The sequence below is a fragment of the Dipteris shenzhenensis genome, chromosome 29 (genome assembly GCF_047967505.1).
Source record: "Dipteris shenzhenensis isolate YYH24624 ecotype China chromosome 29, Dip_SZ_1.0, whole genome shotgun sequence".
In the NCBI taxonomy this organism is placed as follows: domain Eukaryota; kingdom Viridiplantae; phylum Streptophyta; class Polypodiopsida; order Gleicheniales; family Dipteridaceae; genus Dipteris; species Dipteris shenzhenensis.
In genome coordinates this window covers 15,484,770-15,501,204 of record NC_141624.1, presented here as the reverse complement: position 1 = coordinate 15,501,204, position 16,435 = coordinate 15,484,770, and the positions used below count along the sequence as shown (strand labels likewise).

Genomic DNA, 16,435 nt, shown 5'->3' with positions numbered 1-16,435 from the left:
ACAAGTTGTAGATCTTTCTACTAGCTACAACTTTTCTGTTTAGAGCTTTGGCATCTGGTCTTTCAGTGAAAAGATATCGCTGTTCAAAAATAGGGATAGCATGTTATTTTGCCCAAAGTGGCTGTGAGGTATTGTTGTAGGGATTTCTCTTGCACAACAGTGAATTGGGAACTCACAGTAAATTACAGAAAGTGATTGGGATCTCACTTCAGTCCAAGGGCATTATTGGCATTTTGGCACATTTGGCAAGTGGTGAATGCTTGATTTTGTTGCCAAAGGATTGCACACTTGAGGTGATGCATTGGTGTTGCAGTAAATGCCATTTCGATGCATTATGGATTTGCATTGGTGGATGCCGCACTGATGTTTATGGATAGTTGAGTTGGGCTCCTATTGCCATTGGTTGAGCAGGCATTGCTCATTTGGTTCAGTGCATTTCTTACTTGGATTGCCAGGCATTAGCAGGTTACTGGGCTGCATATATTCTTGTTTATGCCTCTTTATGGCTGAGTGCTTTTGAGCATTAGATCAGCCAATTTATTTGGAGACCTGATTGGTCTGGACAACACTATATTTTTTGGTCATTTGGGTTGCCTATTGCACTATACTGCTCTTTGGTTGTGACCTATTGTGCCACAGATATGGCATCTATAGCTGGCAGTGCCCTCTTTGATATTGAGAGGTTGGATGGATCAAACTTTCAGTATTGGAAAGAGCAGATTTATGATGTGTTAGTGCAGAAGAGGCAGCATAAGCCCATTCAATGCAAAGGTGTCAAGCCTAATAGCATTAAACAGAGTGATTCGGATGACATGGATGAGCAAGCATGCTCTATCATTTAGTCATCACTCTCGAAGTCAGTCTACTTGCAGGTACAGGATGGTGTACAGGGTGTAGACTACCATGCATATGAATTTTATACTCGTATATGCCGGATGTATGACCATGATAGTGTTATGTTACAACATGATGGGCTGAAATGTCCTGATGGGCTGAAATACAGCCTTGATATGCACTCCAAAGGTCAATCAATTGGTAGAAACAGGTCATGTTCAAGGGGGAATTCCAGGAGCAAGTCTAGCTCTCAGACTTGTGTTAGATGTTTCTATTGTGGAAAGTATGGCCACATGAAAAAGTATTGCTGGAAATGGCTGAGAAAATACAAGAAGAAGAGCAAGGTTAAGAATGACAGGAAGAAGGAGAAGAAGCATGTTGAGCTTCAAGGCATGAATGGCAAGGTTTCCACTGACAGTAGCAGTGATGAAGGCATTCTTTTGTCTATGTTTGACACCTCCTTCTTGGCCACTGATGTACCCATTCTTGGTGATTGGATGTTAGATCCATGTGCTTCATGTCATATGACCCCTCATAGGTCATGGTTCAGTGCATATCAGGAATGCATTGTGGAGAGTGGTTTGATGGGCATTGATCATTCTATGGATGTCTATGGTTATGGGGATATCCACCTTGTTATGCCTAGTGGCTCTCCTACAGAGGGTTAGACATATACCAGGACTTACTACAAGCAAGATCAGTACTGGACAGTTGGTTGAGGCAAGTTATCATGTCTCTTTGGGTGATCATGCATGGAAGATAACTAGAGGCAATCTGGTTATGGCTAGGGGATCACGGGTTGGATTCTCTTATGCATTGCATGTATCAGGTGTCCAGGATAAGATGCTTATGATTAGTAAGCAGCCATCAGCTAGTTTATGGTATGCCAGACTTGGACATATGTCTACTGCAGGTATGGAAGCCCTTACAACATTGAGATACATTCCTGTTATGGATGTCTCTCAAATGTTATGTCATGATTGTGATGATGGTCAGCAGTCAAGATCCTCCTTTGTGAGGAAGATAGTCAGTGAGAGGTATCTTGAGCCATTGCAGTTGGTTCATAGTGCAGTTTGTGGGCCTATGCCTACCGTTTCACTAGGTGGTGCCTCTTACTTTGTGACATTTATTGATGCTACTACAAAGTACATATGGGTCTATCCGATTCGGCAGAAGCATGATGTATATGATACATTTCAGTGCTTCTTGGGTAATGCTGAAAATCAGTCAAGAAAGAAGCTATTGAGCTTGATGACTGATGGTGATGCAGAGTTTATCTCTTCTAGATTTCAGCATCTATGTGATACACTTGGTATCAATAGGGTGTTGACCACTCCTCATCTTTCTGCTCACGATGCCTTAGAAGAAGGCATAAATAGGATTCTATTGGACAAGATTGGTAGCATGCTATGGTATGCAGGTCTTACCGAATGCTATTGGGCTGAGGCATGTAAGACAGTTGCATACTTGCTTAACAGGTCACCCAGGAGATCTCTGAATGGTAGAGTGCCATTTGACTTCTTGACAGGCAAGGCACCATGTTATGAGCATTTACGTGTGTTTGGCTGCGAGGCTTATGCTCATGGTTCCCGATCGAGGAGGTGTATCTTCCTTAGATATAGTGAGTCCAGTAAGGACTACAGGTTATGGGATTCTTCAACTAGAGAATTGATACGCAGCCATAATGTCTATTTCAGAGAGGATGCTATGTTTAGACAGCCCAGGACTATGGATAGCAAGAGAGTGGTATTCTACGAGGGTGTAAGTGCACTGATACCTCCGAATTCTTTGCAAGGGCAACCCATATCCCTTGGAGTGGGAGGTTTTTCCCACGGTGAGCAGGTTATAAAGTTGGGACAGCCACGATTACTTCATGATTTTGGTCAGAGACGATAAGGTGTCTCAAGTATTCCACAGGTTTATACTCCTATGGAGATTGTTGATGTATCTTCTATGGACAGTTACAATTTACTCCCAAGATGCGGAGTGCCTCTTGCAGATGAGGATGAGGCTATGCATGGTGAGGAGGATACCTTGGCTAATGATGCCCGGTATGATCCATTGGCTAGTTATGCCAGGACAGATGTGGTTTCTGCAGTTATTGACTCGGGTCATATTGCACATGGGCAGGAATCATTGATATGTTTACTTCGTGAGTGCCTCCATGGCCGAAAGCAATCCCCTTGAGCTTGGCTTCATAGGTTTGATACCGTTATGAGAGCTCAGGATGTGATGCGCAGTGAGACAGGTTATGGTCTCAGTATTTAGGAGGTTGCTATCCTTCTGAGGTTACTTGCCATATGGTTCCTTATGGACAAGGATGCTTTGCAGTGGGAGCTGCATGGTCTTGATGATGTTTGTCAGATACTTGATTGTTTCAGTATGGAGAGGGGGAAGTTATTGAGTACTCCATTGCTTGTATTGGCTCCATACTTGAAACACAGCAGGTTTGACAATCACAGATCAGTTGAGCAGCAAGTTATGGTTGATATGGCAACCATAGTACTTCATGCATCCATGACTGTGTTGAGACTTGGTTCTCACATGTTTGCCATTGGGGCTACACTTCTGGTTCTTGCTTCCGTTGCAGTGGGAGTTGGTAGCATGATTATGGCAGATTTTGGCAGTAGGGAAGCGGTTGTGGACATCAGGTCCTTATGCTTCTAGGAGCAGCATGTAGGTGATGCAGGTTGGGTAGACCAGCAGAGGTCTATTATAGGGCATGTGCTTATGGTCACAGGTGGTACAAAGACATTTTCTTTACACAATGACAGTTCAGGTGCTATGGACTTAGCATAGGAGCATGTGGTGGTGAGAGTTCACTCTCCCAGTGAGATCTGGCATGATATCTTGGTTGACAGGCATCTACAGCTTGTCATTTTCTATCCTGCAAACATGATGTCTACTAGCAGCTTATCCTCTATGCACTTTGCACATTGTAAAGTGCCGATGGGCATAGGATGACGGTGTGGTCATCTTGTTTTTCAACCTATGGCTGATTGTATTATATGTGTACTATACTCCCTTAAAGGCACACTGCCTTTAAGTGGGAGGTTGTTGGGGTAAAGGGCAGTGTGCCCACCCACTTGTACAGTGCCCATGTATACTCATGTATATATGATAGAGGAATAAGCTAGAGTAGCTTTTGCTCCACCACTTTTGGTGTCTCCTATCCCTTTGTGTGTGCTCTCCTCTCTCACAGCAGGTACCGTTCATAGTAATGGATGTTTTTTCTCGAGTGGTTTATGAAAACTTTGAAGGGATTTGCAAGACAAAGAGCAAGACCAAAAGCAAGCATGGCAGAGGGATGGCTTGTCCAAGAGTCATTAGTATATATCACGAAGTTTCTTGCATCCACGGATCCCTATATGTCACAAGCTTGGCATAACAAGAATGATGATCGCATCGTTGGCAAGGTTCCCCAAGGAAAAGGGATTGAAAGAAAGATGAGCGAAGAGCAAATGGAGAAATTCAATAAGTTTTGTATCCTCAATAGCCTTGAGATGCAGAAGTGGATTGAGAGATATGAAGTGGCATAAGCAGAAAGAATAATGCAAGGACGAGATTCAGAGTAATGTACAGGTGATCGCAACCATATCCACAGGATCTGGCTCTTCTCCCTACTCACATGTCACTTGATTGGCTACAATTGGCTCTACATAAAGCTGAACACGATGGAGAGATAATAAACGAGCACGAGCAATAGTTATCATCTGGATGTATGGTGCAGGTAAGTTTCTTACCTCTTGAAGTAATTAAGTAATTATTTGTGGCAATATACGCTATAAAATAGATTCATCTTCATTGTTTTAATGATGCTCTTTTACAGTACAAAAAGTACAGTGCGTTATGGTCATATGGACGACATTTTTGTGTGGAACGCATCGATTCAAAGAGAGTCATGTATGATTGTGGAGTCATGGCTAACTTCACACAAGATAGCGAGCAAGTGCTTCGGATACCAATCTTCTCTCCTCACGGTTGGATTATTATGGAACCATATGAGAAATTTATAAAGTTGATTTCAAACGATTTAGTATTTTCATTCTTGATGTAAAATGGTTTAGAACTATTTATAACGGTCCCCATATGACAGTGAGAAAAGATAGTAGCAGTTTCTTTGCAATAGACTCCACCAAACATTGGACCGATGAAAGTAATACTTTTGTTCTCCCAAGCACTATGAGCAGGTGCATACTAATGATTTAATTAATTGAAGCATTTGTTTTTAAAGATCCATTGATATATGTATTTGAGCATAATTTCATATATATAATTGACAACATCTAGCACCCATCTTCAATATAGGTGGTTTTTCATCCGGATCGTTCTGATCCAAGATGGTGGTACATGATCCAAGTTGCACCACGAAGTAAATTTTTGAAGATAGAGATGTGGATATGGAGATGCCACTACCAATGCCAGATCCAATTGATCCTGATGAATCTAGCGAAGAAGATGAAGATCACAATATGAGCCAAGAGGAAGATGCCGATAATGACCTCGCACGGGAGAAAGATGGAGATCACGATATTGAGGAAGAAGACAACGATCATCAAGAATCACCACAGTTTATTGAAGAAGATGATCAAGTACTTTTAGGTGAATGTACGATGCTAGAGTACGATGATGATATAGGAGATCAACTCAGTATAGAGTTGGAGATAGACTTGTTTGGCACCTTAGACTTGGCTCAAGATGAAACAGTTGATGTAAATGCTTTTCATAAATTTTTTTCATCTCAAACTTGGACATGAATATATGAGCTTCAAAGGCTTGATATACATGCTCTCATATTTTTATTCTCTATGAGATCAAACATGTATGAAAATTTAAAAAAATTTGTCATTGGAAAAAACTAACTTTTAAGGCCTATATGAGTAAAAAACCTCTTTGAAAAATGTTGCTATAAAATAGTATCTTAGTGTCGCTATATAGCGACCTTTGTAATAGTCGCTATATAGCGACGTTTGCCTAAAGTCACTATATAGTGATGCTTTACGAGATGCGCTTTTCATACCGATGATTAGCGCCCCATGTGCACTAAACGTTGATACATAAACGTCGCAATTGGATCCGTGTGTAGTAGTGCATGGGTTAATGAGCCTCCAATGTTGTGCTAAAGTGATGCATACCCATTTGAGGGCATGCTCCATAACTTTTTTTTGATTTGTTGAAAACTAAAACGGATTGAAAATTTGGAATCCAAACTCTTAGGACTAGTACATGGTGGTCTTAAAACATTGATAGTTGTTGGTATTGGTATCTAGATTTACCCTAAAATGGAAGAAGTTGGAAAAGTACAATTTGTGCATGTGCAAAGATATTTTAATAAATCCAACACTATTTACAATTTTGAATTGTTTCTTTTTCCATGCACTTGCTTGCCATATTGCTCATAAGCATGCCAAAGCTCATTGCATTTAATAATACATAGCATTAAACCCAATAACATGCGCTTTGGCCTATATATTTTGCTGCAAGATGATAAATGTGCATCATTGCTTTAAACATTGCCCATGATTAACAAATCACATAATTTTAACAAAAATATCAATGCTTTTTGGCAAACCCACATATACAAAAATTAAGTGAGGTGAGGAGAATGAGACAATATGTAAAATAGTTTTTCCAATGTCAATGATGAGCTACAGTTCTCGATCTCATCCTCAATGAGATCAACCCTTGCCAAACTATCTACTTTAAAATCCAAACCAATGTTGAGATCTACAAATACATTCAACCCACTACTACTTGTGCTACTCATGTGCTCATCGAAATCAGCATCGCCAATGGTAGGCTCGTTCTCATGGGTAATGGCCTGAATATCTGTATCTTGTATCTCATGATCATCCTTCTCTCTCGTATCATGATCATCATCACCTCCATGGGCATGATCATCCTCCATATGCTCCATATTAGTAAATGTACTATACATCACTTTGGAATGTGGCATAATAGATATGACATGCCACCACCTATTATTATCGACCATCGGTTGATAGACAACCTGATTCAAATACAAATACAATCATGTTATTTTCCTTGCATTGAAGGTATCAAATATTTAAAAGTGAGTATTTTTATATATGTGTATAGTACTTGTTCACATTGTTGCGGTGGTACTAGTGTGTCCTTGCTTTGCCAAAACTTTGTGGAGTCAATAGTTACAAAGCCACTTGCATGGCATTTGATTGTTGCATTAGGGCCTCTTTCCACCATGTCCTTAAACCACTTGACATTTAAAACATACACAAAGAAGTGTCAAAAGTCAAGCTTAATAATATCCTAGATTATGCCACAATAATCATCCATGGCTCCATTGGCTCCCTCAAAGCTAGCAATGACATTGCAATCTTGTGTGTTTCTCTTATCATCAATCTGTTGTGTCCAAAAATGCTTGCCCTCATACCATATCACATTGAACATAGTACACTACACCAAGACAAAGTCAATTGAATAAGAAATCTAAATTGTTGAAAGCTCCTAACATATGCATAACATTCTATATATACCGACCTTGCTCATGCATCCTCTAGTATACTCCCATTCTTCCATTGTGATACGCATCCCCTCATCTCTCTCTGCTCTCTCCATTTTGTCAAGTATCCAATCCACATGAATATTCTTTGGAAGTGCTCTTAGATGCTGAGGGTATGGCACACAAGATCCATGGTGTGTACGAAAGAGGGCCCTTTCCCCTTGTCTTCTTGCCTTTGCATCCTCGTATCTTGTCACCCATCTTTTCATCACATCACTATTAAGCATGTAATAGAGGTTGATATTATTAAGCAACTCCCTGCCTATTACTTTGCTCCATCATTTCCCTTGAGGCATAATAGAGGTCATCCTTAGGTCTTTATCATCTCTCCATAGTCGTGGGAAGGAGCTATCCACATCAAGAAACTCAAAAATATATACAAGTGACTCTTGTACCAGCCAACCCTCGGCCATGCTACCTTTGGGCCTTGCATTTTGCCTCACGAAACCCTTCAAGGTCTTCATGAAGCACTTGAGAAAGAACAACCATTGTACATGTACAATGCCGCCTATAGCAATCTCATCCACCAAATGTAGTATGAGACGTAGTTGGCTTGTGAGAATAGAATGTGGAAAGGTCTCCTCTACTAAACAAACCACCTCCACTGACATAACTTGACTACCATGCCGTGGGATCTATTTCCCTTGAGCTCACATACCTAGAAAGAAAAAAGTGCACCATATTAGTAATATGAAAACCTTGCATGAAGCATTGATACGCTTCACATTTTGTATCCTGTAACGTACCTCACAAGCTCACCCATCTTGTAAATACAATCCTTCATGTCCTTCAATGCACTACAAGAAATGCTAGTTGAACTGAACACACGAGGAATGGTTGATTAGTTGTTTCTACACTCAAAAATTTGGAAGGAAAAAGAGATTATGCTAATAAAATACTTACTTGGAGCATCTTGTGCCAATCACGATCATGAGATGTCAAGCCATATAATTGCTCTAAATCTCTTTTCTTGCTCTTTGTGAAGGCCCCCTTTAAACACCTCATGCATCCAGTGGGAGTAAGAATTGTAGTGATAGCTTGTTTCACTACCACCATCTCTAGCTTTGATAACCTCCATGGTGCATCGGGTAAAAAGACATGCCCATTTGGCCTCTCTTGTGGCCAAGCTTCATGCATCCTCCCTGTGGTATGTAGATCCTCCCTTATGCTTGCGGAATCTCATGTCCCATTCAAATGTTCTCAAATGGTCGACGCCACATTCTTGAAGATATGCATGGGATCAAGCAGCTGAATCAGGTTGAACCAATATGGTAGTTGATAAAAAATGGAGTATCTAAACAAAAGATGGTGTTAGCATGCAATCTTTATTTCCATTCAATATAACACACAATAGTTACAAACCCTTACTGGCTCATGCCAAGTGGTAGAGGAGTCGTGGATCATATATCAAACACATGAGCACCCATAGGTATCTCAATCAACCTCAATGCTTTAATACTTACCCGAGATATGGTCATATCCCATTCTCTATACTTTGAGATGTGATTGAATGTAATTCTACATGCACAATGCATGTTTCCTCGACATCAATCACACATACATTTGATTTTTTGCTCCAACCACATTTCGCGATGGTGGATACAGAGGGATTCATCCTCACTGGAGCTACTTGTTGAAGATGAAGACATCCTACAAATAAATGACCCAAAAAATGTATTTTTGCTTGAGTTTTAAATATCAAAACTCTCTATAGCGTCTAAAAGCACATCTAACATTGCATCTATACTATGGAACGCGTCTATAAGCACGTCTAAAACACAGCGTAGACATGCTGATAGATGTGCAGACTGCGAACTGATTTTTGAACCTACTTTTAGCGTGCTTGCTTTTCTTACGATACTTTTAGCATCACTCAGCTTGCTTTCCTATTAACACACACAGCTCTAGGCATCCACACTCATCTCCAAGCTTACACACTCATCCCCAAGCATACAAGAGAAGAGGGTGAACAAGGAAGAGAAAATCAGTAAGCATCACATAGTGTACCCTTGGAACAAACCTATCAGCACAGGCGGTCTAGACACTCTAGATGATCTTCTCAAGGGCATTTCAGCTTGCTGTCCCACCTGCATCCACATTTGGCTCATCATTTCCACGAATAGATGATCCATCATCTACCCTTGATTGTATACCTGTGGGAGTACTTGGTGGTACCATTTCTTGCACATTTGGTGCATGGACAGCTTACTGTCTATCAACATATGCAGGTGGATTCACATCCTAGAAAGTGATTATCCTCATTTCCACATCTCTCATGGATGCCTTATGCATCTTCTTCTCACTGAAGACTACATCATAGCTGCGTATGATCTTCTTTGCTTCTGGATCCCAAAGACGATAGCCCATCTCTCCACTTTCACCATAACCGAGAAAGATGCATTTCCTAGACTTAGGATCTAGCTTCTTTCAAAGCTCTTTTGGCACATGTGCATATGCCTCACACCCAAATATATGCAAATGAGAGTAAGAGGGCTTCTTGCCACTCCATGCCTCTTCAGGAATACCACCATCCAAACTCTTACTAGGTGATCTATTGATCACATGCACTACAGTCTTCATTGCCTCAGCCCAAAAACCACCAGAAAGACTTGCATTGGAAAGCATGCATTGCAACCTTTCTTGAATGGTACGGTTCATCTTTTTTGCAACTAGATTTTGCTCTGGAGTACGAGGGGATGTGATCTCCCTCTTAATCCCACGTGTATCACAGAAATGCTCAAAGTCATGAGAGAGATACTCTCTACCATTGTCAGTTCGTAGGCATTTAAGCATTCTACCTGACTGATTCTCAGCCAAGGCCAGCCATTTCTGAAATACCTGGAACACATCACTCTTCTGAGCTATAGCATAAGCCCACACTTTCCTAGTTGCATCATCAATGAATGTCACATAGTTTCAGCCCCGCCTAATGACCGTGTAGGCATGGGACCACATATGTCTGAATGCACCAAATCAAGCTTTTATGTACTTGAAATTCTATGTCCAGATGTTTGCGGGCAATATACCTTCTCGTGCAAATATCCACCTATCACGTATGGGCGGGATTTGATATAAGTCACCAAAGAAGAAAACATGCACTTCAGCAAATGGTGATGTCAAACGTGTTTAATTGCACGTAAACTCTTGTCTAGTGTTGTAATCATCTACGCTCCTATTAGAAATGCATCGTCTATGACTATTGCTTGCAGTTTGGGGTACGCTTTTGTCAATGCATCTAATCGTTCATCTAGTATCTGTGACTTTTTTTGTTGTCTTATTTGTTTATAGTATTCATTTGAGGATAGAGTAACTCCTTTTGGTGTTAGTAACTGGTCGTACAGTGGCATGTTTCATTTGGCCTTTTTGTTGTCTTCTTCGTAGGTTAAGTTATATAGCTCGACATTTGCAGCATTAGTTAACTTAGTATAGTTCTCATATAGTTCTCATGAAAGCCAAGCAATGTTGAGCTTATGAAGTCATCATTGTCTTTTGACAATCGATGAGCATTTTCCTCAAAGTTATTCCAGGTAGATTCTTCATTGTTACAGTGAGCATGTGTGTATTTCTTTGCATTATTTGTTATATTGTCAATGTGGAGACTATAGAAGTCCTTCCACGTTGTACATGAACCTTTCAAATTTTCTTGGTTCTATAGAAAAGATACATGTAGTAAGAACATCTCTCTATAGTAGTTTTCGGGGTCGCGGTGTCTATTGTATTTTATTGGTCTTATGATTGTCTTTTTTTTGCTTTCTGAAGCTCTTGTTGTAATTATAAATGCAACAATGCCAGATAGGGTACATTTGTCAAGGCAAGAGGGACATGCTTTGTATTTTTCTATAATGGATGTACACATTATGTCCATGGAATTGTCAGGTAAGGCTTGGAGCTCATAATTACATTTCAACATGAAAGATTGGTCTTGCACAGGTGCCGCGTTGATGAATTGGAATGATCTGGAGGCATGATGCACGGGTAGCAAGAGTATTATTAACACTGCCTATTGAGCAGACATTTGTTATGTGTTTAGGAATGTTAACCCCAAGTTGCTTGATACATGTAGCAGGATCACTTTGCTCGTGCTTGCATTTCTCTATAATTGCGTTAAAAGTTTTTGTCATTGTATTGTCGCATTTTGTGAGGTACGATGTGCAGTACGATGCGGCTGCTTACGGCTCCAAGATATATTGAGTGTCCATATTAGATTTCCATAGATTTATAAGTCGTGGTGAAAAAGTATTGGTGTGTATGTTTGCTAGGTTACATTTCAAAAACACTCTTGGATGTTTTAATGTTGCAAAAATTAACTGTTTGTATGCCTATTCATCTAAGCGTAAGGTGGATAAAATTTCTTCAAATGTTTTAATTTTACTTTCTTCAGTGTATGCTTCTAAGAATTAAAATATTTCTTTTGCTTTCTCAAGACCTTCTTTCTTTATGTCTTTGTTAGGTACTTTTTCATTGATGGTTGAGGTTGTACATCAAGTGTCAAGAAAGTACACATGCACGTGGTTGCATCGTAGTTTTTGTTTTTAAGAGCTACTAGGAAACTATCGATTATGATTTTATGTATGTTTGGACCAAACTGCTTAAGACCCATTAAAAAGCTTAAAGTGTCAAAGAAACAATGACCAAGTACGTATTTGTAATTTGAGGGACAATGTGAGCCATGCAGGATTAGGGCTCTATCTATTCTATCCTATCCTATCCATGGCTTCTATGTATACTTTTATTTGGAACCTATAGGCAACACAGAAGAACAAGACGTAATGCGATTAAATTTTTACTATCTAGGAGATAGTTTAAATTCAAATCTAATACTAGAATAGTGATAAATCGGTAAAAAATTAAAAGAAAGTAACACTACGTATAAATTTGAATGGCATTGCCTATCTTAATTTGGGTCCGAATAAAGAATTGTAAGTCAACATTTCATAAGTTGAAAGAAAATATGTACAAACTAAAATCTAATAATAGTGAAAACCATACTTAATAAAGCATATTACAAACTTGCATGTCAAGATACATGGTAAATTTACTTCTTACAACTTTACAAACTATATTGATGGATCAAGGTACAATGATAAAGAGTCAATGAAAAAAAAAAATCATTTTGCTAGGAACATGCAGCTGGGAAAAGAGTTGCGATCTTGAAATAGATTTGAAATGTTCCTAAGATGGAAACAAAGATGAAGATCCATCCTATCTTTTGTTATCCTTCAAATAACATGTCGACTGCCTAAATCAACTCTTCTTGTATTGTAGCATCATTTACTGGAGCAACGATACTAGATGTTCGGAATTGAATGTTTCTTTTGTTATTGTATGTACTTACATGTACATTTTTTAGAATGCACATAGGAAAATCCTTTGAGTGTAGCTCATCAACCATCCAATGTCTTTCACACTCTATTTCGAGGAAAAAGGTAATCTAGAATTCCAAAAAAGGAAAAAAATACCATAGGTTTAGTATAGCTTTGGTACTAGATTCAAGTGAATATTTTAACAGAATTATAGCTAGTTACCAGTTCATTGTCTGTTTCATTCACGCCATCAACAACTTGCACATAGAACATTGTAGTCTTTTCAGTGTCTCGTTTTCCACTATCTTCCAAGATAGCAATGGCAAGTGCCCTCTGTTTTCTTATTGAATGTACCCATTAATGATTTTATACTTGTATTAGGGTAGAATTTATGCTCGATTTCTTTTGGATGTATTCTGAGGCACGGAAGTTAGATGGGACCACTCCAAAAGCCGAAACCAAGATTTTGTTTAATATTTTAATGTTTAAATTATATTCTATTTTAAAGAAAGATATTTAGTTTTGAGAGTTATGTAGTTTTTTGAAATTTTAATACTTTTTAAAAATAATTTGTATTTTTAATAAAAATTTAATAATAGATTTAAATTCAAAAAAAGATTTACATGGTGTTTAATATCTTTGTGTAATATGCAATTCATATTGTTATGTTAGCGTCTCCTTTATCATATGATGTCTTTTTTCCCGAAACGATGAAATTTTTTATTCTTATATGATGGTTCTTTTGTATATATTGCTCATACTTTTCTATTAATTCCTTGTCAAGTTGTAATGTAACCGTTACAAGTCCTCCATCATCTATTAAGTTGGAACGAATATTTAAATATGAACTTTCTTTGTTGAAGTCATCTATTAAGTCGGAATGGATATTTAAATATTTAAATGTTCCGTAACAGTTAAGGATTAGCCCCTTGAATGTAACTCCTTGCATCCATTCCATGAGGTCTATAACTTTGATCGCTTTCAACTGATAGTTATGTAGCTGCATAGCTGCCATCCTACACAATTATGTAATTGTATAAATTTAAATGAAAGAAGGTTGAAATCAACTATTAAAAATCAGTACTTGGTTATAATACTTGGTTATAATCTAGCAAAGTAAAAGAACTGTAATTTCACAAGGTAAGAATGTGAAAATGAATCATTATGTTATTTTTTTATGTATATCTTATTATATAAATATTCAATTAGTTTGAAAAAACATTACTGAAACAAGAGTAACTTGTAAAAAGTCACAATGTATGATATAGATAGGAATACAAGTATATAATATAGGAATATTGAAATTGAAACACATGTATCTGACTTAGAGAATTTAAATCATTTACCCATGGAACATATCGTAAAAGCAGTTGAAAATGTACACACAGAATGCTTAAATGAAAACAAGTATGTTTAGAGAATTTTATGAAACATGTCATAAAAGATTGAAACACGTGTATGTAACTTAGAGAATTTGAATCGCCTACCTATGAAACATATTTGATTTCACAAAATGAGAATGTGAAAATAAGTCATTATATATTTTTTTTAATGTATATCTTATTATATAAATATTTGATTACCTTGAAAAAACATTATTGAATCAAGAGTAACTTGTAAAAGTCACGTGTATGATATAGATAGGAATACAAGTATATAAACAAGAGTGACTTGTAAAAAGTCACAATGTATGATATAGATAGGAACCCAAGCCCCCACACCACCACCTTTGTCGTCCCCCAAGAACCTCCAAAGCTCCCATATGGAGAATCATAACCACAACCACTACCATAATCATAACCCCATTCCCCTCTCTCCTCCCCCTTTCCTCACTAAGACCTATGACATGGTTGACGACCCCCTCACCGACACGTTTGTGTCTTGGAGCAAGAATCACAACAGCTTCGTCATATGGGATGCCTCCGAGTTCTCTTGCGTCCTCCTCCCCAAGTTCTTCAAGCACAACAACTTCTCCAGCTTCGTTTGGTAGCTCAATAGCTCTGCAAAGCATTTTGCCCTTGTGAATTGTCTTAACATTAGGATCTAAATGCTTTATTGATGTTATGAGAGACAGCAATCCAACGTGTTGTTCATCCATTGTTTTGACAGACTTTGGTCCAAAAATTTTCACGACGCTTCCATCCATCCTTCAATCGCTTCTCCATCTTCCCTTTTGGTTCACAATATCAAGCCAAGGCCAGTGATTGAATGTCATTCCAATCGTCACCGTCCTCGACGTCATCAAAGCTCACCTCGCACTGCCACCAAAGGCCATCAGTTTCTCAAAAAAAGAGCGATGACCTCACCATTCAGATTCGACAAATCCTCAAACGAATTGTCCAAACCAAGGAATCCATGGGTGACTCCTTGAAAGCCTCTGCATTTGCGTTCATGGAGGCCAAGTACACCGCAGGTGATAACATCAAACATATTGTCTTGGAGAATGTTGACTCTACCTGTCAAAGTTAGGGCCAAGCAAGATAACGTGGCTGGTATGAAACTCCCCAAATTTGGGTAGTTTACGAAAGTAGGGGAAACCAAGAACAACCTTACTAGGCTGGCGAGGGGTGGACAACAAATACACTTATGCCGATCGTCCTTTGTTAAAGCGATCGAGGTTCTTGTAAAGCTTGCTTCATTGTAGACAAAATTCCTCACCCTCAACGAAGCCATCAAGACAACAAATCGCAGAGTGCGTTTTAGAAAACGTGGTCAAACCTTTTGGAGAATACGATAAGTTACATCAAGACAAAACTCGATGAGCTGGAGAGAGAGGAGTTATTGAGGCTCAAAAAGGTCCAAGGATTTAAGAAGAAGGAAGCAGAGAAACAACTGTTGCTTAGGCAATAGATACGTCTGTGTATTTGTTTTTTTGAAGTGTTAATCACGTGTGAGAAGCAATTCCATGCCATAAGATGGTCACAGGGCTTCAGGAAAGTTGACCCTGACCGGTGGGAGTTCGCACACGAAGGATTTTTCAGGGGCCAAAAGCATCTTCTAAGAAGTATACATAGACACAATGAGCCTCCGCGACTCCGCAAACAGGAATAGTTCATTCTTAGCTTGAGGAAGAGGGGGAATTGGGCCGTCTTAGAAGGGACAAAATTGTCCTTATGCTTGAGCTCGTTAGACTTAGCAATCAACATCAGAGTACACAGTAGGAGATGAAATCGATGGGGTAGCATCTCGAGGCTACAGAGCATAGCCAGCGGCAGATCATGGCATTTCTGGCCAGAAGTATGCAATGCCCCGCCTTTTTGACCCAATTTGTCAAGCAAAATGACCATCTAGAGGGGGTGCGTACGAAAAAACGCCAGTTGATGTATAGTGAAAAACTAGCTGCAGGTGATGAACCGGAGGATTATGGGTCATCGTCTGAGGTAGATGTGAACCAGCACAACATCCTATCAAGCGAGAGAGATGGTGTGAAGCTCTCGCAGTATCTAGATGCTGAGGTTGATATGCCTCCTGTGCAGTTGGAAAATCTAATGGAAGAGATTGGAACCAGGAGCATGTGTGAACTCGAAGAACAGCAATGGTTGTGGACGTGAAGATGGAAGATTTAGTATCCCCAGAAGTTGATAGGAGAGTGCTAAGTGTGGATCATTCAGTGATGAAGAAATGCCACATTACTGATCTGATAGCCGACCAAGGTCTAGGATTAGCGAGACATGAATGGTGGAATTTTAGGACGGTTAACCCATGCTATATGCCAAGATTTGAAGTAGCTATGCCAGGATTGATTCGTGGGAAAGCA

The 16,435-nt window shown here is 39.1% G+C and overlaps 2 pseudogenes; both read left to right on the top strand.

The window, feature by feature from the left end:
• LOC147882485 (heat stress transcription factor A-7a-like) overlaps nt 1-16,229 on the top strand; it is a 28,597-nt pseudogene extending 12,368 nt beyond the window's left edge.
• Nucleotides 14,883-15,528, top strand: LOC147882486 (V-type proton ATPase subunit D pseudogene; annotated as a pseudogene).
• Nucleotides 16,230-16,435: the final 206 nt, after the last annotated feature.